Consider the following 27,592-nt stretch of genomic DNA (forward strand, 5'->3'; position numbering starts at 1 on the left):
TAGTTAATAATAATAATAATAATAATAATAATAATAATAATTTGTATACCGCCCTGTGGCGAACCAATCCGGGCGGTTGACAACAGTAAATATAACAAGAGTAAAATATAAAATTAAAACCTTTATAATCCCTCCCCTCCTTAAGAAAGTATTTAAAAAATATGACAGATTAAAAACACAATATCAAAGCATAAAACATAATTAAAACAAACTAAAAACCCTGGTGTCCCTCTGGAGATCTTCAACCATCACTAAAGATGGGGCCACGAGAGGAAAGAAGGGATCAGGGAGCCAGGGCCGGGATGGTTAATCTGGAAAGGCCTGCCGGAAGAGATCCGTCTTGACAGCTTTTTTAAAGCTGTCTAATGATGTCAGCTGACAGATCTCATCCGGCAGGTCATTCCAGAGTTTGGGGGCGACAGCAGAGAATGCCCTCTGGGAGGTCGCCGCAAGCCTAGATTTTAGAGGCTGCAGTAAGTTCCTCCCAGAGGACCGGAGAGCGCGGGGAGGATTGTACGGGAGGAGGCGGTCCCTGAGATAGCTTGGACCCAAGCCATTTAGGGCTTTAAAGGTAATAACCAACACCTTGTACTGGGCCCGGAAGCTAATAGGCAGCCAGTGGAGGGACCTCAGAACCGGAGTAATGTGGTCCCTCCTAGATGTACCAGAGACAATCCTGGCTGCCATATTTTGTACCAGCTGAAGCTTCCGAACCAAGCACAAGGGTAGCCCCAAGTAGAGTGCATTACAGAAGTCCAGGCGTGAGGTTACCAGTGCGTGCACAACAGTTTCGAGATCCCTTACTTCCAGAAAAGGGCGCAGCTGGCGTATCAGCCAAAGCTGATAGCAGGCGCTCCTGACCGTCGCATTTACCTGATTTGTCATCAGGAGCGACGAGTCAAGGAGCACCCCCAGACTGCGAACACAGTCACTGGAGGAGAGTGTGACCCCATCCAGGACTGGAGGTTGCAACCCAATTCTTGGTTTCGGGGCCGCTACCGTGAGCACCTCCGTCTTATCTGGATTCAGTTTCAATCTGTTTTTCCTCATCCAGCCCATTACCGCTTGAAGACATTCATTGAGAGAAGAAATGCCATTGGAATTCGAGGCCGACGAACGAGACATGGAGAAATAGATTTGGGTGTCATCAGCGTACTGATAACACCCAGCACCATAACTCCGTATTATCTCACCCAGCGGCTTCATATAGATGTTGAATAACATCTGGGACAGAATAGCCCCCTGAGGAACCCCACAAATGAGGTTCCTCTTACTGGAGCTACAGTCCCCGAGCAGCACCCTCTGGGACCGACCTGAGAGGAAGGACCAATGCAAAGCAGATTTATTGTTTAATGCTTTAAAAACTTATTTACCATATCTTGTTTTAGCTCTTTTATTTTAGCATATATTGTAAACTGCCTTCACTAACATTTTGGAAAAAAGGTGGGAATATAACTCAAATAAATAAATGAATAAATGAAAAAGAAAAACATGTGCAAGGTGGAGTTCAGTAAAAAGAAAACAGTGAATGTAATAAAACATGTATGAAAGCACAGAATAAAATCAAGAAGCCATAAACGAATGTAATAGCCATAGCTGATAGTTCAAAGCTAAAAGAAATTGGATGCTCTTGCCCTGGCACCAAAATAAGAGTAATGATGGCTCAGTTTCATTGGGGAGATTCTTCCAATAAAGAAAAAAGATCTTCTTTTCTGGTAGCCATTTCAAACTGCAGGGGAACCTAAAGAAGGGCCTCTGTTTCTGATTTCAGCTGACTTGCAAGTTTGGACAATGAAGGATAATCCTTTTGATATCTTGGCCCTAGTCCAGTTAGTATTTTAAATCAGAGTTGGCAAACATGTGGCTCTCCAGATGTTGTGAGACGACAGCCCCAGGCATCAGAGACAAGAGTGATGGATGCTGGGAACTCAAGAAGTCCAAAAGCCATCCACCCTGCTTTAAAGACAAGACCAGGAGGTAAACCAGAGCAGGCAAAGCAGGCCCCCAGTTGGAAGCTAAAAAGGATCCACATCATTAGTGGCATTCAGAAATGGCCAAAGCAGAATAACAATTTTTTCTTTCTTTCTTGACATTACAAAGTGAAGAAGAGGAGAGTGATTTAATACATAGCAGGCAAGGGGAAATTCAGGTTTTGACCAATAGATCTGAGTAATATAAGAGACACACAAGCCACAAATATTTAACTGACTATTGCTAGTCGTTTATTTCACAACTGTTAGCATGACATTCAGTGGTATATGGGAATTACAATTTATGAGTAACAGTAGTGCAAAAAGGCATTACTAAGGATTCTGTATGGTATGAAATGGGAGGAGGTCAATATCGGGAGGGTGACACCAGCCGTAGTGACACCACTAATTTGTGGTTTGGTGAGGGAAATCTCCGCTAGAGAGCTCTACTAATGTTGTTCATGTCAGTGGACTAGAACTCTCTAGCAGAAAATTCTAAGTACCTAATGAAATGCTACAACTATGAACATATCTAACATTATATAGAATATACTGTGGGCTCTTGATATCCACTAGGGCTTGGTTCCAGGACCTCCCATAGATATGAAAATCCATGGACACTGGAATCCCAAAATGGCAAAATCAAGTTTTGCCATTTGAATTTTTTGAGGTATGTGAGTGTGGAGAATATTTTCAAGCCATGGATTGTTGAATCCATGGGTATATACAGTAATAGTCTGTGCTCAGTGATCTGGGATCTTGGCAATGTAGTATAAGTACACTACCCCGTTACAGCAGTTTGATACCTCTTTGTCATCTCTATCCTATGGATAAATAGGTTTGGCAAAATACTTGGTTTCCTCTCTGAGAGAACTTGAATGGAAAAAAAAAATCCTTTTCTGGTGGATGATCATTTGAAATATATGGAAGCCATGATTAATCCCTGAGGCTGTCATAAGGAAATTAATATCCAAAACTTGCAGAATTATACTGCAAAACAGTTATACTCAGAAGAGACAGAGAATAACTACAAACCTTGATTGTACTCTAGAAGTTTCAAAATATTTCTTACAGAATGAGATCTTGTTCAGTTTGCCAAGCCTTTCATTGCCACAATCCTATGTTGAGGCAGTAAGAGCAATTTTACTAGTAGAGGAAGACTCTGAAGAAATCTGATCTGGAAAAATACAGACTCATATCTCTGTCTGGTGGATTATAGAACTATAAAACTGCACAGCCTCTACATTCTCTGCAAATGGCAGGCCCTTCAGGAAGGAGAGTGGAAACCTACAAATGTGACTGGCAGTAACTTATCACCCTAAAATCATATTTGGTTCAAACTGATGATGCAGCTGTTTAGAGTGCATCCAGAAGAGATCTCAATATCTTGAGCAAGTGATGGATGAAACAACTAAAATGCTGATGTACCTACAAGCAAGAGTCTCATTTTAGGAGGAAAAATGAATCTGCAAGACTTAAAAAAAAGTTTTTGGACACAAAGAGCCTGTGACTAATGATCAGAAAGTCTGAAAAGAAAACCCAATATACAGAGCACTTTTCCTCCCTTTAGGAATGGATGTAACAATTGGAACCCAAAATTCTGTGAATGGATGCATGTAGGGAAACAGCATAGGAAAGCAAGAGGTTTTGCAATTCACTGAAATGTGAGTTCCTTTAGAATTAAGTAACAGATTATGTTTTGTAAAGGTCGCAGAAGAAAGATTGCCTGCTTGTGGAAACATGCCACATTCAATTGTCTATAATCAATGTACTTTTTAAAAAATTGCCATGATATCTACCTCCAACATTTTACAGACGAAAAGTGGGACAAATGTGGGCAAGCAACACTGCAGTGTGGTCAAGATGGCAAGATAGTGTTTTATACACACACACACACACACACACACACACACACACACACACACACAGTATTTAAAACTCTGCCCTTCAGCCCTAAAGGCTCTCAGGATATGAGGATCAACAGCAGCCACAGTAGTTTGCTTGCCTTAGAGGGGCGCCATTGAATGAAACCAAAAACCAGATATGAAGGAAAGGCCACAACTTTATTGAACAAACAGCAAACAAAGTAGGGTTGGCTCAAAGCATGAGGTCAGGATCTGGAATATTGAACAACCCTCTGGTCCTTTGATGAACCGAAATGTCTTGTCACAGCCAGACTTCAGCCTGACATAGGGGCTAAGTGAATGCCATCTCGCAGACATGCAACCAGCTGATCGCATGTCCTCACTCAAGCCCCTAGTCACCAAGAGGTGCTACCATGATGTGGCCCCTCTATGGCCACAACACATGCCCTCAGCTCACCTGGGTCTCAAAGGGCTCCCCATCCAGTCCTCCACAGCCCTGGAAACCATGCCCACCAGATCCATGACCTATGGTACCACCCCCACAGTTGTGACAGGGAGGGAGGGTGGGAGAACCGAGCAAGAATGGTGCCGCTGCTGAGAGCCACGTGGCCTTATATAGGCCAAGCAAAGGGAGGAGCCAGGAGGGAGGGAGCCCCGCTCCCAGGCCAGCTACCCAACTGGCTGCCTGGAGGACTGGGGAGACCATGGCGAGGTCCTCCCACCTCCCAGAGTGACCTGTTCGGAGGTGGAAGTCACTCCCCTTCACCTCCCGGCAGCTAATCACAGGCCCATTCACCTCAGCAAAGCATGCTGGGGCACGAACGGGCCGGGGAGAGGGGCCATGGTGGTGCGGGCCTCCTTGACGGCAACACGGCCTGCCAGGTAAGTCTGGTGGACATCTTTTTTGCCTGGGTCTACAGGGCAGGACAAGATTCTGGCCCCTCCTGTTCTTCCTCCTCCATTAACTGAGTGCATTCCATTCAGTTTGCACCAATTGAAGTAATCTTATGACTGAAAGGGGAAAGTGGAAAGAGGAGAGAGAAACTGGGACATTTTAAAAGCATAGGTTTTTGTGGGTTTTTTGGGCTATGTGGCCATGTTCTAGAAGAGTTTATTCCTGAAGTTTCGCCATCATCTGTGGCTGGCATCTTCAGAGAATACTGTAGTTCTCTGAACTGCTGGCGAAACATCAGGAATAAACTCTTCTAGAACATGGCTACATAGCCTGAAAAACCCACAAAAAACTATGGATGCCAGCCGTGAAAGCCTTCGAGTTCACATTTTAAAAGCAGTTGAAAATTTTTGATGACAGAGGATTAATCGGGACTCTCACTGCCAAGTCAGGACAATTGAAGTGTGTATACTTCAAGTTAACTGCAGGTACATTATAAATGTTCAGTATATATTCCAATCCCCAAGAAAGGAGACTCGAGGAACTATAGTAATCACAGAACCATTGCTTCGATTTCTCTTGGAAGTAAGGTGATGCTTAAAATTCTACAACAAAGATTCTTACCATATATGGAGCAAGAGTTGCCAGATGATCAAACCTGCTGACATCTTTTTCCTTCAGAAAGTGGAGGGAGGACTAAAGGCAACTGGTATCCAAAGCTAAATGTGGGAGAGTTGGCAAGTGAAGTTAAAACAGTTTGAAATCATCTAGTAATTAGAAAGAACTTGGGAAATGATATATGAAAAGTATTATTAATATAATCCAGAGCTAGGGACAGAGAGAATTGTTATCATAACTAGGGGAGACAACAAGTATATCAAAAGAAAGTGATAACGTACAAACATGTAATTTTATTTCTTATACTTTTGTGGTTGCTTGCAAATCATCCTTCGGTTATTAGACAGAATAAATATATCAGGCAAATAAATAAATGCAAGAAAAGCAAGAAAATACTGCACTCAGATACATTCTGTTATGGAAGATATTCTGAAGTTTAAATTCAAAGTGAAGCATGCAGTTTTTCTATTGGGCTTGACATTGTCACAGCCGTGAGAATACGTTCAGAAATGGAAGGATGTGGATTTTCCACAATAAGAAGAATGGACGATAAAATTGTATGACTTTGATGAAATTGATAAACTGACAAATTTGATTAGAGAGAGGTCTGTTAACAACTTTAAATAAGCATGGGAATTGATAACTGATTTCATGAGAAAATATTGTGAGTAAATAACATTAGGGTCTGAAGAATAGTTGAAAGGAATAATAGGTAGAAGTGCATTTTAAATATGTACGACTCTATTTCATATACTGTATTTTATTATGTACTTAACTATATTTTTATGAACTTATCTTTGTTCAAATGCTTTGATGGCTTACAATATACATATAGAATTCTGAGCAAGTCAAATACCCTTGAGCTTCCTTGCGTCTCTCAAAATGGATAGCATTTTGGAATTCCTCCCAGACCCTGGACAGAAGGTTGAAATGTAGGACATGACCAGGAAAAGGAGGACATCTAGTCCCTCTGAGGAAATAAAAAGCAAGCACTTGGGAATCTCAGCACATGCAAGTTCTGCAGGCCTGATTTCTAACAATAGCTACCCAATGTGTAAACAAACTGTTGTCAGAGGTAACAAGTCCTCTTGGAGAATAAGCATATTCTATGAAAACATAAGAGGCCAGACAAGTCCAGGCCCATGCTATGGTGAAACATCTCTGGATCCACTCTCGACTTTTAAGGAGTTATCCAGGTTTGGAGACAGCATTCAGGATGTTGGCTAACTTCAAGTATGGAATAAACCCACAGCAGATTCAGTACTATCCCAAAATGGAAGCTACCAGCCACCCATGGTGGGAAACATCACAAAAGAAGGAAAAATGAGAATGTCTACCCATCAGCAATTTTGCATAGAAGATCCAGGATAGAGGTGGTCTCCACTGAAGAAAGATTAAAACATCTGAAGTGGAGGTGCGGCCAATGGCATTTTTACACCTGAGACAAAGAAGATGGCACTACCTCCCATTTCATCTACTGACTCCCAGCCTGAGAGTTGATTTTTTCTTCAATGCTTAAAGAGCAGAAATGTCTTTTACTGAACTGCAGGGCAAAGGGACTGGGGGAAAACTATGGATGCACAGTCCTAACATCAGTCATTTTCTCCCAATGTTTGCTAGCTGAGGAAATTGCCTGACTCATCTTAATGGTAGGATGAGGCCTGCTTAAACAGAAAGAAGACTTTAAAGGAAGTGTATACATTTCATTTTAAAGTAAAATGGAACTCTGTGGGTACAAGATATGAAAGTACTATATTTGTAACTGAACATAACCCTAGGAGTGTTAACTGGGTGGCAAACATGAACTGATTATCCAAACTACCTAACTAAAATTGTTGCCAGTATAAATTAACCGACCCTCTAAACTAACTAATAAAACTGTTGTATGAATAATTTCTCCTGGAACAAAGGGGGAATTTACATTTCCTGAAATGTAAACAGAGTTCCCAGTCATCATTTATATTACTTTAAATGATCCTAGTTTTCTTCTGCTTTGAATCTTTTTAGGTAATTTTTCTGAATGAGGGTCACATTTTTCAAGAACCTTCTATCTGGAAGCATTATACGAAAATAAATAGCATCTACGTGTCTCTTAAGCTAGTTGGTGTTATAGAGGATTGACTTAGCAAACTGATCTTTCCATTTAAAAAAAACCCCAACAAGTGAAAGAATTCTGAACCAGTAATAAATTTAACATGGTTATGAAGGCAACTGACTTTAGACTTCCAGAGCTTAAGGATTATGGTTTTAGATTAAGCAGTCCTTCTGGGTGGAAAGAAGGAAGGATTAAAGAGGGAGAATACAAGCACAAGATCAACTGGGTCTTTTTTAAAAACTTCATAAGATAGTTGATAAGTTAACTGAGAAAGCATTGTTGCAACAAATATGCAGTTAGAACATCTGACCAAATGGATGGATCTGATTTAATGGGGCAGAACTTCTGCTGCTAGTGTGTGTGCATGAGAGAGAGAGAGAGAGACGGAGACAGAATAAGGCTGATGAGTTGCAAATCTGAAGATGCAAGGGGCAATTTTATATCAACTTTTCCTTGCTCTGCCTAATGAATTTGGGGCAGGACATTTAATGTCATGGTACCTACTATGTGAGAGCTGGTGTGGTATAGTAGTTTAATGTTGGACTCTCTGGAGACCAGGGTTTGGCTCTTTGCTCAGCCATAGAAATCTACTGGCAGGGGCATTATTTGGGGAGTGCAGTGAGTATAGGCTCCACCGGGTGACACTCAAAGGGGGGACACCTCTACTCCCCAAATGTCTACCTTTGGAGAATTGTGAGAGAGAATTGTTAGAGCTTGGAAAAATTACTTGTTCAGACTATAGCTCTTCGAGTCCCCGTACCTCCACACTTGGCCACACTGGTTGGTAGATTCTGGGAGTCATGCTAAAAAAGTAAATTCTCTGAGCTCTGGAATTGTCTCATCATCCTATCTCTCCTAGTTCTTGTACTATCTTCCCCCTTCACAGCCTGGACATCTTTCATATACACAATTCTCAGCACTATTCATAACAAGACACTTGGCAGCTATTCCACTTTTTCTTCCTGAAAAGGTGTGAGTGTGTTTGTGTGTGTAAAAGAAAAAGGAGGATGAAGTTGTGGGAAAACATGAGCGTTACAAATAGTGAAGTCTTCTGTACTGTCAGTTAAATTTCACATTTGAAGTTGGCCAATTACAAGCCCAAAGAGGTTTTATAGGGATTTTACTCCCACTGCTGACTTGCTGCTCCTCTAAGATAACCAAGGAAAACAAGAGATAGCAGTGCGAAAGAGCAGCAGTTGAGTGTGATCATTAAAGGCACCTCCTCTCCACCAAGGCATCCTGGTCCTTGGACTGGAACTCTCCCATTGTCAGCCAGGGACCCCAGAACAGGTTTTAAGTGAGTAGAGGGGTGCTCAACAGTGGCTGGTATCTCATAATAGTTATTTTCTTAACTTGCAGGCCCACTTTTTAATAAAGAGTTCAAGACAGAGAATGCCTTGTATTAAAACAGCAGCAGCAACGATGATGAAAGGAAGCAGAAAGCAATCTGACTGCCGTCCAAGCAATGGCAAATGTTTTATTTCTATTTTAGCAGAAGGAGAGAGGGCTTTGGGATCCTGTTACTACTGTTTTTAAATGTTATATTGGGCTGTTGTTACCCACCTAGATCTTTGAAAGGGAAAGACGGGATATAAATAAATATTTTATTATTATTATATCTATTAAAACAAGAAAGGAAATATTACAAAACTGAGTACCATAAATTAAAAAATACAATGAATAGACTAGGCAAAGGGAAAATATGTTAAGTCCTTATTAAGTGAATGCAAAGGTGCCCATAAGGTCTCCTTTCATGTCTGTCCCTCCACTATGTTAAAAGCAAGAGATGTGGAGATATGCTAGAAGATAAAGGATCGCACACATAACATTCTCAGAAGAAATGTAAAAACATATATATCTATCAAGCCTAAGGTGTAGAGAATCAGATGTAGAGCACAGTCAGGAGCAGGGTAAATGACTTCTCCCATCCATTTCCATTCAATCATCCATACCAGTAAAGATTTATACAAGCACAATCTGCGTTTAGATGTCCTCTCCATGTATTCAGTGAAGCTTACTCCCAAGTAAGTGTGCATAGGATAGATCGCATGCAGCCTTTGTTACTGATGGGAGGCCTTAACAAAAACAACTGCAGCCCCTCTCATCTATCCAATGTACCTGGCCCTTACAGACACCAGTTACCCACCTAGAAATTATTGGCGCCAAACATTTGCTATTTTTTTGCTGTTTGTTTTCCTGGTATATTAAAAGCTGTTATTTGTTGTTGTTGTGTGCCTTCAAATCATTTTCAACTAAAAAAACCCTCTAAGAATCCTATCATGACGCTTTCTTGGAAAGATTTATTTCAAGAAGATTTACCATTGCCACCTTCTTAGCTGAAAGGGAGTGACTTGCCCAAGGTCATAGAAACCCCAATGACTTTCAATGGCTGAGTGGTGATTTGAATCCTGGTCTCCCAGAGTCCTAGTGTGACACTCAGACCACTACACCGCAGTAGCAATGGCAAATGTCCTCTGAATACATCTTGCCAGGGAGGGAGATCACCACCATAAGACTTTCTGGAGACAAGAGGCAGATTAGAAAACTGGCACTAGCTAATGGGAGTGAAGCCAGGAAAAGGTGGCAACTGTTCCCAGGAGCGAGTATATAAGAGGGAGGAGCAGGTATGAAAGGGGTTGATGTTGATGTTTAGTGTGCCCTGAGAGGCAAAGAACCATTGAGGCTAGGTTAGGCTGCTGTGAGGGCAGTTGGAAAGGGTTTTAGGGACGAAAAGTGTCCTTAATTATATTGCTGTAGTGTCCTGCGGGAGACATAATGTTTGGTGACTAGTGGAGTCACAAATAACCAGAAGGGTTATAAATTACAAAAGTTTAATAAAGGTTCTGTGAGTGCTTAATCTGTAAGGAAACATGTATAAAGCTATAGAAAAACAATTACAAAAAGCAAGCTAAAGAAACTGTTAAACTGTGTAACTAACAAAGTATTTATACACCGTATCCATTGTGAACACTATACACTAAAAAAGACACTGTATTCAGCCTGACTTGTAAATAAATGAATTGCTTTGTTTCAACACGCAGCTGTCTGAAGTGATTTCAGAGACACATTAAAAATGCTACCAACATTGAGAAAGGGTTTTTTTAGGTTTGGGATACATTAGATAGTGGGTGTGTGGCTGTCAAAGAGTAGTTGGTGCCAAGCTGAGGAAAAAATTGAAACCCTGAGTTTATCTAAAGAGAGTTATAGTGCAGGAGACACTTAAAAGAGTCCCGAGTTTGAGTGTGTGGTGAAGTCTGTAGTGGCCATCACCATCACATAATTGGTGGCAGCGGTGGGATCAAAAAGTAGTTGGGTGGGTGAGTCTCACTGTCACAGACTTGAAGACACATAACAATAACAGTTTCAGTATGAGAAAAAAATTAATCACTAAGATTTGAATTCAACAAGTGCACATAACTTAATGAAAGTAATTTATGTTAAAAAGTAAAAAAACTAAATTTCCTTCCTTCCTTCCTTCCTTCCTTCCTTCCTTCCTTTCTTCTTGCTAGAGTTAAAAATTCACATCATACAGATGTTATAAGTGTAGTTAAACTATTAATAAAATTCAAACCAGTTAAAAACATTACCATCAAAAAGAGAACCACCAATAGGCAAGCCTATTTTTACTGAGCAATCAGGCTTTAAAGTCCTGTTAAAACAGTAATCTCTCATAGTCTTTATGGCTATCCACACTGCAAAAATAAAGCAGTTTGATACCACTTCAGCTGGCAACACATTATCTTACAGATCCTGGGATTAGTAGTTTGGTGATGTATGTCAGAGTGCTCTGGTCTGTCAAAGCACTCTGGTGTCTCACCAAACTACAAATTCCAGGATTCTGTAGGATAGTGTCATGGCAGCTAAAATGGTGTCAAACTGCTTTATTTCTGCAGCGTGGATGTACCCTTTGTGTTCTATCATAGATCCATTGAACGCAATGGTCCTTTGTAGGTTTTCCCAGAAAATTACGAAAATTATCATTATTCCTAGGAATAAATGCACAAAGTTTTGCCTGAGCTATAAGAATATCAAAGAGTTATCATTTGTACTAATGTTCCAAAGGTGCAAAGAATTGTAGTGACAGTTTGACTTCCATATTGCTTAACAGTTCAGTGCTAAGAATCTAGCAAATAGTTTTAAAGAAAAAAGAACATTTTCATTCCAGACTGTGTACAATGTAAGGATCCCCCCCCCTTCCTCCTCTGCACCATCTGTGGCACATAAACATTTCACAAAAGTCTTCTGCATCCCTTCACACATGCATACAACTGAAATGGAGATGGGGACACGAGTAGGACCTCCTCCCTCCAACAACACTTTATGCTCTATTGCTGTTGACAATTCTACTTCAATGACAAGACGATGACAGGATAAGCGCAACGTCATGTGAAAGTCTTTCATGTGATCGCAGTCAATTGTGGCTCAATGACAGGACAATGACTGGATGAGCACAACGTCATCTAAAATTTTTTTTTGCAATCATGCGATAAGGAGGCAAAAAGGATGGGACCAGGATGTCCTTTTCCCTATGTGATCATCTCTTATTCTAAATACTGGCTCAAATTAAGCTTTGCATTTACTTCAAAACTCACCTCAGACTTTCTGAACTGTATCTTCTCTCACAAGGCATTTTTTAAAATTATACACCCTCTTCAGAATCTTGGGTTTCATGACTTTGGAATTTCATCTCAAGGCATGTGGCTGTTTTTTTGTTTTTGCTTCTAGTGTCCAGGTTTTCCCTTTGTTCTGGTTGGAACTAACTGTTGCCTGCTCGATTTTGGACATTTTTCCATAAATAAAACATTTACAGCTGTTATTTAAAATTTTAAATGCTACTGAACTTATTTTATCAGCTATTTCAATTGGCCTTGGAATGCAGTGGAGATTGACTTAAGATTAAGTGTTCACAATTTTATTTTCAGTTGACATGGTCATGGAAGAATTCTGATCATTTCAATAGAAGCTCCAACTTTGGATCAGCGCTAAGCAAATTTACTTTTTGTTTACTGCAACCCCCAGAATTGTCCTGCAGGCTTGGCCACTGTGGAACACTTGCTCACAGATCAGTTGTAGTCCTCCTCAAAATAACTTTTCTTAGGGGTGAAACAGACTGCCCCATTGTGCTGGCTTGAGGGCAGCGTCAAAAAGCAGTATTTAGATGCTGCATGATCTGACACCACCCCCAAGCTGCTGTTATGCCACCCGCCTGACCACACAGTGGGCAGCTTTGCAGCATTTCAACAGCACAGCATTTATACAACTCATGTGTAGGAGCACTGCAAAGCCACTGCAGCAGCAGAAAAGCCGGCTTTTTGCTGGCTCAAAAAGGAGCGGTATTTTGCCACCTCTTTTTGGGCTGGCAAAAAGCCGGATTGGGGCCGTATCCAGTGGTTGCCGCAGCCCTGATCCAGCTTTCTCTGGGGCTGCTTGAAGCCGCCCCTTCAGAGCCATCTGTTTTGGCCCTTCATTTTGGGTATTGTACTGCTTCTATACCACTCTTGAAAACAAGGCCAAGCCTTTTATTTTACAAAAAATATGTCGAAGGTGCTTGAAATTAATCTATAAATGTAAATATTTTTATAGTATTGAAGCATTTATTATCTGACAATGAGTTTTTGAAAGACGTCTAAATCTGCTACACAAGACATTTCTTTTCGTTCCTTCTCCCAACTTTGTGAGCATTTTTAATAGCTATTCTGAACCAGCATGATGGGATGCCAGGTGTCAAAATTTTAAACTAAGGATGCTTCCAAACAGACAACCTGTAGCACTATCGGTCAAAAGACACTGTCCAGCTATTCCATTTTCCCTCTACTAAATGGGTTTTTTTGCGGTCATTTTTTAAAAAAAGATAGAAGTAGTAGTGGGCCTTCAAGTCACTTCCGACTTATGGTGACCCTATGTGGTTTTCATAGCAAGATTTGTTCAGAGGAGGTTTTGACTTTGCCTTCCTTTGAGGTTGAGTATGACTTGCCCAAAGTCACCCACTGGATTTCGATCGTTTTTTAGGGATTTGAATCCTGATCACCAGAATTGTAGTCCAAATCTCAAAGCATATATCACACTGGTTGTCTGTTTCCCTTTAAAATTTTATAAGAGACAGTCTGAGCCAGTCTCTCCTTCCCTCCCTCACATAAATAGGGGTGGTGATGGTTTCCAGTGAGAACTGTGCATGCTGTTCTGAGTTCCCTGGAGTAAAGAAAGGATACAAGTGCGACAGATAAAGGAAAAACCTGCAGGAAGAGACATTTGATGATGTATTGTACTAAAGATGAGTCTGAAGCATCTTTGAAATGCTCCTTCCTCCACTTGTGCCCCCACATCCGATAGAGCCTTTTGCTTTGGTCTACTGCATTCTTTCTCTTAGCTCATCTGGGAATCCCAGGTGAACAGGTCTGCCATCTAGTCATCCACCTGAAACTCCATTGTTAACTACTGTACAGTCCAAAGGACTTAAAAGGTCACTCTACCAATATCTGGGTTGGTCTTTCAGTAAAGGTGTGAACTGGTCTTTGCTCCTTTCCGTTTACATTTACATTAACACTACACCTGTTTCTATGTAAGCCAGACAGGTCACCAAAAATACTGTGAGAGTGGTAATGTGTTTCTTCCTCCCCTTAAAATAGTGCTCTTTGGTACCACCAATGGGTGAGTCACAACACTCCTCTGAGTGTTTTTCAACCCTGTATCTGCAGATCTTCAGGCAGCCAACAAGCCTGGCTGCTTCGGATCCAAGCAGCTGTTTCTACTTTCAGGAACCACTAATTTCCTTTCTTCCAGAAACACAAGCCAGTGCAGCCAATATCTGGAAACCTGCTGTTGCACAGTAGGTCTAGAATCTAAAACTGGTACTTTACTAGAAAATGGTAATAAAGCTGTTTGAATTGCTTTTCATCCTTCGTTCACTTAATGGATTTCAGGTTCATGGGAGAGCAATCAATTAATCCTACTTCAGCCCTACAAGAGTAGGATGGATGCTTCCTTTCCTCTTGGTCTGGCAAAAAACGGGTTCCCCATTCCTGCCCAACATGAACCTCAAATCCCTAACCTGCTTATTAAGCCACATGTCAAAAGAGTATGACTTGACATAGCCCCCAGCTAAGGCTGAGACCATATATTTTTGCAATTTGTTAGCGCCTTAATGCTGACGAACCCTGCACTAATTAATTGCCAGATCAGAAGAGCCAAATTGTAAAAGGCAAATTATTGTTTTAACTTAACTGTTTCCCCTCTCCTGATTGCACCCTTAAGGATTATCATTTACCCTGAAAGGTAAATTGACTTCCCTCTGCTACAATCTGTGTTCTTGCTTCTTTTATTCTGCCTTCAGTGTGTCCTTTATTAGTTTAATCACAGTGAGACACCACCCTTATTCTCACCAAGTACCCAGGGATATTCTAATGGCTGTTCATAAAATGAGGAAGGAACCTGGATAGAAGGATTTAACATCATATGTCATACTACCTGACATTCATATTGCACTCCAGATCTATGCAAACCCAGTATCAGTTATAGTTCAGAACCAATGTGTTGATATTAATTACTTTAGTGGCTATTAAAAACAAAATTGGTTGGAATGTACACTACCGTCCCTTGCCCCAGGAAATTCCATGTAATTTAAAAGCATTTGCCAAGGAAACTACATAGAGGACAACATTCGTATTGGCTACATAATTTTCTCCCCTTCCCCTGATAGCATAAAGTATGATGGGCAGTGAAGAACAGATAGGAATAAGGAAGGAAGGAAAAAAAGAAAAGAAAAGAAAATCTTGTGGAACCAGAGGTGTAGCAATGGAGATAGGGCCAATGAGGGCCTTGTACCCCAAACAAGAATTCAGATCTTTCAGATGAAATTTTTCCTTTACTGCATCTAACATTGCATTTGTGCATTTAGAAGTACAGTTTAAGCACTCAAAGAAAAAGTAGTAGAATCCTGTTAAAAACAAACAAAACAAAACAACCCGCATTAACATTTCATGAATTCACTAAAAAAAAATGTGCATGTACAAAGAAGCCTTTTCATGCATATTCACTTTATATGCTGCAAGACTTGCTTTTAGCACATCTATACTATATTTGAAAATTCATTCTCAACTTTGACACATGTGCCGACACCACACAGGCTTTCAGTATTTTATCAGAGAAAAATAAATATAATCCAAGCATTCCTCAGTTAACAAAGATGCACCTACAGTTCAGAAATCATGCAGTTTGACACCACTTTAAGTGCTACAGCTCCATCCTATGGAATGCTTGGATTTGTATGTTTTACAAGGTCTTTAATCTTCCCTGCCCAAGAGCGCATGTGGCTCATGAAACTACAAACCACAGGATACTGTAGGATGGCAGTTAAACTGGTGTCAAACTGCATGGTTTCTACAGTGTAGATGCACCCAAAGCCTCTGATAAAGAAGTTTCTTTTTACAAAGCCTTCTGCCCACCCAGTCCCTCCTTTTTTCCTCTTTGGAGTTTATCACACCAGAGGAATTTCTTTTAATTTAGAAGGAAAAGAAAGTGGGGCCAGAATGCATTCACGTGAATTCGCTAGTTCAGCGAATGTATGTGAATTTGAATTGCATTGCAATGAGCTTGCCATTGCCTGAAATTGCGTGTGATCATCTCTCACGCAATAACGTGAAGCCCCATGATTGTGTTCGTATTGCCATTGGATTATACTTCCAATTTCCCTTGTCTGATAACGTCCTTTGTCCTCTATATGCAAGAGTTTTTTTAAACAGCATTAGTATTGAAAGCGTGGTGAAGAACTGGAGGAACACACTCATTCAGTTGCCAAGTTGCAGCAGCATGTCTGCAGTAAACAGTGCAATAAAGCTTGAACTTAGAAAGAATGGGATACTTCTCAGCCGGTCCTACTCCAGTTGTGCCTACCTACAACAGGCAAAAATTTAGAGACTTCACTACCACAGTTCTAGAGCATGAGTGAAAGGAAAAAGTAAGAGGGAAAGTGAATTAGCTTGCCTTCACCAGTATATTAAAAACACATAGTTCTATGGATTTGACCACCAAAATGGAAATCATAAGAAAAGTAGAGGCTGCTGAAAGAAAGTCACCCATCAATGCATTCTGGAATTCTGGCATTCATTTGGTCTGTATAAGGTTCAAAATATTTTTGTTTACTTATGTAAAGCTCTCCTGACCTGTGTGTTTCAATTCTCATGTACATACTGTTAGTTTTGAATGAAAACTTCTGTGAAACTCATCAAACTGCTCTTTTTTGTATGAGTGGGATAGGCAATGAAGAAATCGAAATAGTTGAAGATTTCTCATACCTTGGCTCAAACAACTATCAAACTGAAGACTGCAGCCAGGAAGTCAGAAGAGGACTAGAAATGGGAAGGACAGAAATGAAAAAGTTAGAAAAGATCCTAAAGAATAAAGATATACAACTGAGCACAGAAGTTAGAATTGTCTATGCCATGGTACTCCCGACGTCATGTGCAGATGTGAGAGCTGGACAGTAAATAAAACAGATAAAAATAAAATCAACTCATCTGAGATGTGGTGCTGGAGAAGAGTGCTGAGGTTACCATGGACAACAGATCAGGTCTGTTCATTTGTTTGTCTTGAACAGATTAGGCCTGAACTCTCCCTAAAAGCGAAGATGATTAAATTGAGATTGTCATACTTTGGCCACATCATGAGAAGGCACAACTCACTAGAAAAAGATAGTAATGCTAGGAATGGTAGAAAGCAGCAGAAAGAAAGGAAGACTGCATGTTAGATGGCTAGACTCAGTTAGGAATGACCTGGGCTTGAATCTACAAGACTTTCTTTCTTTCTTTCTTTCTTTCTTTCTTTCTTTCTTTATTTATTTATTTATTTATTTAGTCATTTTTATGCCACCTTTCTCCCAAAAAGGGACCCAAGGTGGCACACAAGATAAAAATACCTTAGACATTTTTTAAAAAACAATTAAAATAACCCAGTTAAAGCAGTATAAAATTAAGATAAAAAACATGCTAAAGTTAAAACACATAATCTAAAACACCTACCCTATATAAAAACCACCTGCCATGAATTTAAAATGCCTGCCAGAATAAAAATGTTTTTACTTGCTGGCAAGAGGCAAGCAGACATCCCTTCTTTACTGCATGATCCCACAAAAGATTATCAGGTGATATCGCGCTTATCTGGTCAGTATCCTATCAGTAAAGTGGAATTTTCTGCAATCACGTGAAAGATTATCAGATGACGTTGTGCTTTTCCCATCAGTGAAGTGGATTTGTCTTGTCATTTTTCATTAATGGAAGTTTCTGTTATTCAAAAGTGACAGGATAATTTGACTTCATTGACAGGATAATGTTGGGATAACCATGTGATAGTCTTTTGCGCAATTGTACAATAAGGACGGGATAAAGATGGGAATGATCCGCTTTGCTCCCATCCTTTGTCCCCCGTCTGATAATCTCCAATGAAGGCTCTCTCTCCTGTCCTCACCAAATGAGCCTGTGATGGTGACAGGACCAAGAGAAAGCCTTCTCCTGAAGATCCTAAGGCTCTAGCAGGTTCGTATGGGGAGATAGGGTCTCTCACATAGTCTGGACCTAAGCCATATAGGGCTTTATGGGTCATGGCTAGCACTTGGAATGTGCCTGGAAATGAACTGGTAGCCAGGGAATTATATGCTCCCTGTAAAAGGATGATTTGCCCAATTTACGTTTACTTCCCAGTTCACCTTTATTTAGTTTATACATCTACTTTTTGCAAGTGGAGAATTCTGTCTTTCCTTCTTTTCTTTTCTTTTCTTTTTTCTTTTTTTCTTTCTTTTCCTTCTTTTCTTTTCCTTTTCTCTTTTTGGAAGTTTCACAACATGCTTCCTAATTATGGTGTAACATGACTGAGCAGAAAAGAATGTTTGGTGCAGACTCTCCTGTCTTCTCGTTCTTCCATTCACTTCCTCCTCTTCCTTCTCACCTCTCATCACCTCTCTCTCTCTTTCACACAAACACACACTCACACAATCACAGAGAATTCTGGCACAGTTTGAGAACCTTTGACAGGGTGAGGAGAGGAACAGCTGGGCTCCTTAGAGGTTCAAGAGAAGCCACTCCAAAGAGCCCTACTCCAGTGAGGGATCAGCAGTGCACAGTAATATTGATACTATACACACACACACACACACACACACACACACACACACACACACGTGTGCAGTGCACTAGTGTGGATATAGTTATACCTTTTCAGGTTTCTCTCCCTTACCCTGAGGCCTAGACAAAATGGTCCATGAGGACACTGAAATGAAGAGCCAGGCCCTCAAATCTGAGAACCCCATTCAAATGTACATAATTATATTTAAAGCTCTTCTCCCCATTCCCTTGAACTCACAGCCATTGTATTAAACTAAATAACACTAGATTGATATAAAATAATTCTTGCAAAACTGTTTGAAGAACAATCTGTGGGAATTTCAAGACGTATCTCCACATTTACTTATTTTCTTTAATGTAACATGTTATTTCTTATTAATACATTTTATGTGTAATTTGATCCAAGGGATACATGAATGCATACATGCCGCCAAGTCAACTGTCGACTTATGGTGCCCCCATGAATTTCACAGGGTTTTCTTAGGCAAGAAATACTCAGAGGTGGTTTTGCCATTTCCATCCTCTGAAATATAGTCTACAGCACCTAGTATTCGCTGGTGGTCTCCCATCCAAATACTAACCAGGATGTTATTTTTGGGGACTAATGCTATAGTTCAAAAAATGAATAGGTTTTTTTTCCCAAACACTGGCTAGATTTCTGTGGTGCATCAGTAGAAACTTGCTGTCAATAGGAATATCTGAGCAATGGATCAGTTAGTGGGTGAACGGAGAGGCTCTCCCTCTTCACTGGACATCCCATTGGCAATGACCTGTTCAGGATGCTCTATGGTGAGTTGTGGCTTCCATGTCAGTGAGATAGTGAATTCACTCCAGGTTTTAGCATGAACTTAAAAAACCTACTTGGGAGTGTAGGCTACAGTATCTTGGATACCTCCTTCACTGTTCAGACTCAATGTGGAGTAGAATCACCCTGATAGCTGTTAACAAGAACAACAAAATACATAAAATCCTGTTTTGGAGCAAGTGTATCTCTGGACTGAACCGGCCAACATTCTCAGAGAAGTTTTAAAAACAACAACTGCATTTTAATTCAGTACTGAAGATGTTAGATTAGCTAGACCACTTAAGACAAACAAAATGGCTCTTCACTGTACCTTGCAGATATTCATTTCTGAACACAGAGAATGAACAGATGTTTACAGATACTAGTTTTATCAGGGTGTTGTAGGCTGAAAGAATGTTCTAGCAACTCAGTAGCTACTGCAACGTAAAACTCACTTGATCGGATTCCTTCCAGCCCTCCTTTTTAACACTCTGCAACCGTAGCCAGTGTATGAATCAACACAGAAGACTTTCAGACTGGCTCAGTGGCACTGGATTCAACCCAAGCCTTTCTGCCAGATTCTTTAAACACCTGCTAAACAGATTCCTTTAGTCCAGCCTTCAACTAACATTTTAGCTGCAGTCAGGGATACAGCATTCCAAAAGCTGCTAACTATGTGCATTGCTCATCTATCAGCCCTCTTATAGGTTCACCGATAACTCTTAAAATAGACAAGAAATTAAGAGCTAGGATGACAGAAGGCTTTCAGTACAGTATGTTTAAGAACTACAAGGAAATAATCACCTTCATGACACTTAAGGACCTAACCTCGAATTGGCCTATCTATCTCTATCTGTCATCTATCTATCTATCTATCTATCTATCTATCTATCTATCTATCTATCTATCTATCTGTCATCGCATTTGTTGCTGTCATTGTGTGCCTCCAAGTCATTTTGACTGATTGGGACCGTAAGCTGAGCCTATCAAAGGGTTTTCTTGGCATGTTTCTTCAGAGAGGGTTTGCCCAAAGACAGCAAGGGATGCTCGAGCATGGATTTGAACCTTGGGGGTCATTCACACTATGATGTAACCCAATGGGAAGTTATTCATGGGAAGTTATTCAGACTTGCCTCGATTACTACCAGAGCAATTTGGAGTCACACACAAAGCCCACTTAAACCAATTCTTTTGGACGCAGGGGTTCCAGTGTGTCTATCTAAAAGAACCATTTTTTTAAGGAGAAGCAAACGGGAATGTGATGTTGATCCCATTTGGAGCACTCAGGAGCGAGGGTTTATGTGCCGAGGGGCAGGACATACCCATCCCACAGGTCTTGGCTTCCCTTCAAAGATAGGGTTGCCATAATTCTGGACCTCCAAACTGGGACAAATGTTGGACAAAAGTAGGACAAAATTTTCAAATGTAGGACACATTTTTTAAAAATGGAGGGCACGCAAAAAATTGATGATTTTTTAAAAAAATGTTAATATAAATGCATGTTTCTTAGGCATGATCAAAATGGAGGACATTTTGGCATTGTTCCTAGACAGATGGCAGAAATGTACTTCCCTTTCTGGCTAACCTCCCCCCCCCATTCCAAACAGCATATTTGGGCATTGAAGAGGAGGAAGAGTGGAAAAGGCAGAGGAGGAGGAAGAGGAGAAGAAGAAGAGGAGGAGGAAAAGAAGAGATGGAGAAGAAGAGGAGGAGGAAGAAGATGAAGAAGAGGAGGAAAAGGAGGAAGAAGGAAGAGGAAGAAGGGGAGGAAGAAGGGGAGGAAGAGGAGGAGGAGAAGAAGAGATGGAGAAGAAGAGGAGGAGGAAGAAGATGAAGAAGAGGAGGAAAAGGAGGAAGAAGGAAGAGGAAGAAGGGGAGGAAGAAGGGGAGGAGGAGAAGAAGAGATGGAGAAGAAGAGGAGGAGAAAGAAGATGAAGAAGAGGAGGAAAAGGAGGAAGAAGGAAGAGGAAGAAGGGGAGGAAGAAGAGGAGGAGGAGGAGGAGAGGAGGAAGAAGAAGAGGAGGAAAAAGATGAAGAAGAAGGGGAGGAAGAGGAGGAGAAAGAAGAAGAAGAGGAGGAGGAAGAAGGGGAGGAAGAAAAGGAGGCAGAAGAAGAGGAGGAGGAGAAAGAGGAAAGGCTCTTTCCCCTGCCTGGCTGCCTCCGTCGCCGTTTTGCCCCCACCCCCGGGATTTCCCCCCCCCCCCAGAGACGGAGGCAACCAGGCAAAGGTTTGGGGCTTGGCTTCAGCCGTCCTCCAAGCCCCAGCCAAGCCTGGAGGACTCCACGATCGCGGAGGAGCCCCCAGGGCATGGCTAGGGCTTGGAAGACAGCCGTCCTCCAAGCCCCAGCCAAGCCTGCAGGACTCGCTGGGGGGGGGAGTCCCGGGGGCAGGGCCAAATCGGGGCGGGACCGTGCGGACCCTCCCCAAATCGGGAAAGTCCCGCCCCCAGGCGGGATATGGGAACCCTATTCAAAGAGCCATTGTGGGGTGAAAAAGCCAGCTCCATAAATGTGATTACTATGTCCCTCCTGCCTCCATTTCTCTCAAGTTAGCATCAGAAGGTGTCCAGATTCTAATTTCCCATATCTCAGAGAGCAATCCCTTTAAAGCATCGCCAGCTTTTATTCTCTTCTGCTGGTGAATTTGTCCCCTTTACACCATCAATGGCTGATTCCCAGAGCACTCAAAAATTGGGGTGGGGGGGGGTTGCTGACAGCTCATGCACACTTTTTCTTTTGTGTGGTTGGAGGGTTTTGCCACTGTTTTGTGTGTTGTTTGCCTTTGTTTCCAACTTATGGTGGACCCTATAGCCACCCTGTCATAGGGTTTTCTTGGCAAGGTTTCTTCAGAGGGGGTTTGCCATTGCCATCCTCTGAGGCTGAGAGTGTGACTCCCTCCAAGGCTAACCTATCACTGGGTTTTCTCGGCAAGGTTTCTTCATAGGGGTTTGCCAAGCGCATCCTCCGAGGTGGTGAAGGGCACGACATCACTTTACACACCAGTTGTCATTATTGCAGTTTGCACACAGTTTACAATTCCTCTATATTATACAACATGGGAATGCGGTTTAATGTTGAACCAGACCAGCAAAACGTCACTCAAACAGCGTGACTTAGATGTGCATCATTTGAGTGACATAAAAAAACAACCCCAAATCGCTCAGAACAATTGAAATGGTAGCTCTATTTTAAATTGATACAAAGGTAATGTGAACATCAGCAAGATTAAATTGTCATGGACAGCTTCAATCATGGCAAATATAGTGTGCACTTCAATTCGATATTGCATCGATCATGCGATTCGGATCTATTCAGCTCAAAAATGTAAGTGTGAAGGACCACACAATCTTCAGTTTAAAATGCTCAAACCACTGCACCACACTGGCTAGTTTAAAAAGGCCCCAGAGCAGTTCAAAATAGTATTATATTAATTGGCTTCAGCCTTAATGGTCTACATTTAGAAGAAGAAACATAAGGGGAAAATGACTGGAAATGCGAAGGAACAGAAAAGAAAGCTCAGTGCTACAGTGACCAGCTGCATGGAACTGGATCCAGGCAGCCTGCTGGAATAGCTACTTCTAGCTGACAGTTGAGAGAAAGAATTAGAGATGTCTTTGCTTTAAGTGCGGGATTTAAGAACCACTTTGCTAGGTCAGACCAATGTCCGTCTAGCTTGAACATCAGACAGCAGGACAAGAAGGTATTAACACAGTAACCCCAGCTTCCACTGTTCAGATATATCCTATCTCTATCCTGGAGGTTCCACTTAGGTATCATGCCACCTAGCAGCAGATAGTACGCTTATGCAGTAAAATAGTCTGATCTGGTGTTAAAAAGCCACCACCAATTACTTTCCATGTAATTGAACTCTACAATGTCCCATCTTCTTCTGTACCACAAAGCAAGGAATTGTTGATGAGGGTGGAGGTGGGGAGAAAGAAATCATGCAACCACATAAGAATAGTTACTGAAAAGGGGGAAAATGGGGTCATTTGGCTTTCCTTTCTTTTTCTTTTTTAAAAAATCTAAACAGCTCTTCCAAAACTGCTTCTCAGCCTTTAGAATGTAACATTAAATTTGCATACCATATTAGTTATTTTGTTTGTTTTCGTTTTGAAAGCCAGTGTAGTATAGTGGTGTTGGATTAGGACTCTGGAGACCAAGGTTCAAATCTGTGCTTGGCTATGGAAAAACCGTTTTGGCAAGTCACACTCTCTCAGGCCTAAGAAGAAGGCCATGGGAAACCTCTTCTGAACAAATCTGACCAAGAAAATCCCACGATATGTTTGCCATAAGTAGGAAACACCTTGAAGGCACACAACAACATTTTTGTTATCTTCTTCTATCTATGAAACCATTCTTTGATACCTCTTCCAATATTTGTAACTCTTTAAACTTTCTGCAAATATTTGAAATTTCTGAGCTTGGAAACCTTATTGGTTGGGACTATAGCTTCCAGACACCCCAAACTACCATGATCAGTAGCTATGCTAGAGGAGGGAGTCTGGATTCAGCTCCTATACTTTAAGGAAAAATACAAACATTCATTTTAAACTTGTAAATCATCCTGGGTCTCATGTCAAGGAAAGGCAGGCTATCAATCAATCTAACAAACAAATTTTAATTTAAATAGTTCAAAATACTTAAAAACACAGTTGAGTGGTGATTCTGAAACACCATTCAAAAATACATAAATACATAAAATAGTCATAACACTACTATTATGGGTGCAAATTATTTTTACATTATGTCTTAGCTCTAGATTGCTGGTGTCTAAAGGAAGTCTACAGAATGACAGTAAAGGGTAGGAGCCATTTACGTGACCAGCAGGCATTTTGTTTGACTTAAGTCTAATCTCCGCTGCAGAAATAAAGTAGTTTGACACCACTTTAATTGCCACGGCTCAATTCTATGGAATTCTGGAATTTGTAGTTTTGTGAGATATTTAGCTTTCTCTGTCAGAGAGTGTGGTACAATAACAACCTACAAATCCCAGGATGCCATAGAACTGCACCATGTCAGATAAAGTAATGTCAAACTGTTTTATTTCTGCAATGCAGATTAGACCATAGAAAAGTCACCCTTAAAAAAAAAGTGTTATCTGATAGCTCATTTCTATTTGTAGGAGGAAACCTAGCTACAGAAAGAGCCACTTCTGCAAGATTTCCATGAATCTAAAGAAAGGCAACCATGTAATCATTAACATAATAATAAAAAGCTCTACACACCTATCTATCTACTTGTGTTTTTGATTTTTCACAATGCACATGTGATACAGGCTGTTATAATCACTAGTTAATAAAGGAACACCTCATGATTTTTTTCTCTGCAATCACACAATAAGAATTTAGGAAATGTCATGTTGGATCAGGCCCAAGTGCAATCTGCTTTCACAGTCACCAGTCGAATGGCTACTGTGAGAAGCTCACAAGTAGAACATAGTCACTCCCGCCTGTTCATAAACCCCAGTAACTGGTAGTCAAACTTTTGATGCTTCTCATACTGGAGGTTATATATAGCTATCATGACTGGGGACCATTAATGCCCTTATCCTCCCTGAATTTCTCTAATCTGCTTTTAAAGGCTATTGCTACACCATGTGGAAGTAAATTTCATCGTTTAATTATGTGCAGTGTGAAGAAGTACTTCCTTTTGTGTGTCCTAAATCTCCTACTATTCAGATTCTATAGGAAGTGAGAACTTTCCTCCTCCTCTCCAGTGTGCATTACTTTAAACTTGCTAACCGTGAACCACATTTGCCTCTTTAATGCTAATTCTTCCCATGTGAAGAGATTATGTTGGAGCTATTTAGTATCTCTTTTTGTTTAACTAGTTGAAATAATTTGGGGTCACTAGCAAGACCCGGCTACCTGACTGCTTATTCCTAACTTGAGATCATTTATGAAAAAGAACTGGTCCAAATACATGTCCTTGATGTTCTTATAATCCTCCATTGTCAGAACCTTCTATTTACTGCTATTCTTTGCTTCCTGATTTGTAATCAGGTATCAGTTCCTTAGAGAATCTCTCCTCTTATACCATAATTGATGCATTTATTTTAAATTGCTCAAAGTTCAAGAACAAAATGTCTACTGAAATCATCCTTTTCCATATCCTTATTAACTTACCCTTCCAGAACATTAGGAACCCATTATGAATCTTCTTCAGCAGGATTTTTATCTGTTAAAGAACTTTCCACTAATGGATCAAGAACAGACATTAAGCTAACCAGTCTTTCATTTCTTCATTCTTTTTTTTTAATCTCTTTCTATAATTTGGTGTTATACTGGCCACTTTCCAGCTCTTTGGTCCAAAAACTGATTTTAGCAATATATGTCATATTTTTGCTAGAAGGTTAGCAATTTCATATTAGAGTATCAATTTCATATTAGACATTTAAAAACTCTTCAGAGCATACCTTTGGATCTGCTAATTTGTTATTGATTTGTCAGGAGAGTCTAGAATTTAATTTTTTTGTTGCTCATATTTACCAGATTTTTGCAGTCCCTCTCCCTGAAATTTATATATTGTCTATACCTTCTGTGATGAAGCCAGATAGCCTTTGTTCATCTTATCTGAAATCTCATATCCCTTTAATACTCCTCTAAATCCTTTGCCATTAAATTGTTAAACTACTTCCCTAACCAATTTACTACTTCTGATATATTTAAAGACTTGTTTATCATTTATTTTGGGATTATTAAGAGTAACAAAACAAAATTAAAACCATCACCACCACTACTACCACTGCCATCATCATCGAGATCAACAAAATACAATATTATGTTTTATTATTGTATTAGTGGTATTCAATATTTACAACAGTGGTGTTTAAATATTACAGTTTGTTTTACTGTGTTTTAATTTTGCATACCTCTATCTATTTAGCAGAGTTAGTGTGGCATTGGGCTTGAGTGTTGGATTAGGATTCTGGAGACCAGGGTTCGATTCCCTGCTTGGCCATGAAACTCATGGGTGACCTTGGGCAAGTCACATGCTTACAGCCTCGGGAAACTGGTTGGGACCTGTTTGACGTTCCAGGGTAAAGCTGTAAACTGGATATAAATTAAAGAAACAAATGCCTAATAATATACTCCTCAAACGTCATTTTCTCCTTCTTCTGCCCTCCTCCTGCTGCTCTCTCCCTCTGAAGCATCTCATATTGTCTGACTATGGGCCCAAACAGACAGACCAAAATAAAGCTGCTTTGGGTCACTTTGGAGGTATGATGTTTAAATGCATGCGTCCTAAGAGGCTGGAAGCCATGCCAAAGCCACACTCCAGTCCTAAGGACTAGGGTACGTTTGGTGCAGCTTCTGGCCTCTTAAGATGTGTGTGTCATTCAGGGACGTAGCCAACGGGGGGTTCTTGGGGTCATTTAGTTATACGAATATGTATATTGTTAGAAGTAACATAGTGACAGTTAGTATTTTTATATTTACATATGTTGTTTAATTTAAATACATGTTGAAGGACTAATGCGGTGACTAATAAAGATATAAGTTTCAAATTGAATAAGAACGAGCAGCTCTTTACTTTTCTATTCTGGATAACAAAGTCAGTTGATGAATTTAAGAGCAGATAGATAATTGTTGGATAATATATGTAAATATATTAAATATTTAAGTTCAAAAATAAGGAAATAAATTGGAACGCCAAAACAGAAAATAAAAGAAAGAAAATTAAACTATTTGATATAACTTTGTTGCATAAGCATTTAGTTTCTTGTTTTTCAACTCTTGCTCAAACTGACTGGTAGAAGGAATATCAGTAGATCTTGCAGCAGCTTTGAGATGAATTAGGATATATTCACAAGCTCCAGTCCATCAACAGAGGATTGAACATAGACAATGGCTTCCTGGCACACCACAGACGCTGGATGCTCTTAGCCAGTTAACACATCTCCTTTCTGGTTTGCAGCCTGCACACACATCACATTCCAAAACTCCCTCCACCATTCATATGGTCATCCACCCACCCTTAGACAACATCTTTTTTCCTGCCTTTATCCCTCATTGATCATAGTTAAAACTGACCTTATCACCTCAGCACCATACCCACAAATTTTGCAATTTCATGGGTATTCATTCAGTTTTTAAAGATCTTTCCTGGGCACCAATTCATTCCATGCATCTGAGGAAATAGAGCAAGGGGCTCTTCAGACTGGCCATTAAGACTGGCCTGGGGCAGAGTTGGGGCATCGCATCCACATGACACATGCTGTGACTCTGCCCCCAGGGTGCTGTGACACTGCATG

Source organism: Sceloporus occidentalis, unplaced genomic scaffold, assembly GCF_023333645.1.
Source record: "Sceloporus occidentalis isolate IW3139 unplaced genomic scaffold, rSceOcc1.0.p SCAF_1, whole genome shotgun sequence".
NCBI classification, from domain to species: domain Eukaryota; kingdom Metazoa; phylum Chordata; class Lepidosauria; order Squamata; family Phrynosomatidae; genus Sceloporus; species Sceloporus occidentalis.